This window comes from Arvicola amphibius, chromosome 12, assembly GCF_903992535.2.
Source record: "Arvicola amphibius chromosome 12, mArvAmp1.2, whole genome shotgun sequence".
NCBI lineage: Eukaryota > Metazoa > Chordata > Mammalia > Rodentia > Cricetidae > Arvicola > Arvicola amphibius.
The window spans coordinates 147,745,787-147,747,606 of record NC_052058.2 but is presented as its reverse complement, the minus strand read 5'-3'; positions in this window follow the sequence as shown (position 1 = coordinate 147,747,606).

Sequence of the window (1,820 nt, the reverse complement as noted above, 5' to 3'; positions counted from 1 at the left end):
CAAGATCAAAAACACTGATGACATTTATGCTGGAGAGGTTGTGGGGTAAAGGGAACACTCTTGCATTGTTGGTGGGAGTGCAAGTTGGTACAGCCCCTTTGGATGTCAGTATGGCAATTTCTAAGAAAATTAGGAAACAACCTTCCTCAAGACCCAGCAATACCACTTTTGGATATATATCCAAAGGATGCTCAATCATACCACAAGGACATGTGCTCAGCTATGTTCATAGCAGCATTGTTTATCACAGCCAGAACCTGGAAACAACCTAAATGCCCCTCTACCAAAGAATGGATAAGGAAAATGTGGTATATTTACACAATGGAGTATTACACAGCAGAAAAACATAACAACATCTTGAAATTTGCAGGCAAATGGATGGAGTTAGAAAACATCATATTGAGTGAGGTAACCCAGACCAAGAAAGACAAATATCAGATGTACTCCCTCATAAGTGGCTTTTAAACATTAAACAAAGAAAACTCATCTACAATTCACAATCCCAGAGAACCTAGACAACAATGAGGACCCTAAGAGAGACATACATGGATCTAATCTCCATGGGAAGTAGAAAAAGACAAGATCTCCTGAGTAAATTGGGAGCATAGGAACCATGGGAGAGGGTTGAAGGGGAGGGGAGAGAAAAGGAGGGGAGCAGAGAAAAATGTATAGCTCAATAAAATCAGTATTTTAAAAAATGCGCCCCTCTTTATCTTGTCTTAAATGTCATTTCTAAGTATGTTTTCATGAAATGGGTATATTTACTTATTTTCCATGATCTTGGCAGGCAGTGCCTAAGACCTTCATAATTGCGTGAGAGGTCAGAACAACAAGAGAATTTTTGTTCTCTTTGACATTCTTCCTTGGAGTGCTTCTTACCTTCTGGGATATTCAGAGTGACTGTTTCAATGTGTGCCTAGGGGATGACTGGTGAGTAGAATTTCACAAATAGCTTTAAGATGGGGGCTGGAGAGATGGCTCAGTGGTTAAGAGCATTGCCTGCCCTTCCAAAGGTCCTGAGTTCAATTCCTGGCAACCACATGGTGGCTCACAACCACCTGTAATGGGATCTGGTGCCCTCTTCTGGCCTGCAGACATACACACAGACAGAATATTGTATACATAATAAATAAATAAATATTTTTTAAAAATAGCTTCAAGATGAGAGCTGGTTGCCAAAACTGCTAAGGCAGGATTAAAGGGTTGACATTTACATTGTCTTCTAATTTCTGGCAAGAGGAAAGGGATCAGGAACTGAGTTCATCACCAATAGCCATGTCTACATGATGCAACCTACACAAAAATTCTAAATAACAGTGTTCCAATTGCCTCCAAGAGGATGGATACCTTTATATTCCACAAGGATTTAAATTTTCTATTATCAAGGACTTGGGGAATTGAGACCAGTTTTCTAGTCTTAAAATTTTCTAGACCACTCAGACGAATTGAAGAATGGCTGTCTGTGAAAATTGGCTTCTGTTCAGTTCGTGCTAGCCTCTAGAACACAATGTCAGCTTCAACCTGAAAGCCTGGTATGGTGACTGGGGTCCCACTCTTAGCAAACCTACATTCTGACCTCTGTTCTCATAGATATGCAAGGTCATTCATTGTGTGATCACCCTTTCCATCCCACCTCCCCCATCTGTAAAATCCTCCACAGCTGCTATGGTCTGGATGTGTCCCCAAAAGGCATGGATGGAAGGAAATACATTCCCCAGTGGAACAGTGTGAATAGATTTACTCCCCAAGACTGATTAGGCCACCAGGGATGAAACCCTCAACACAAAAATGAGTCCCTAATCTCTCTTTTTTGTCTCCGT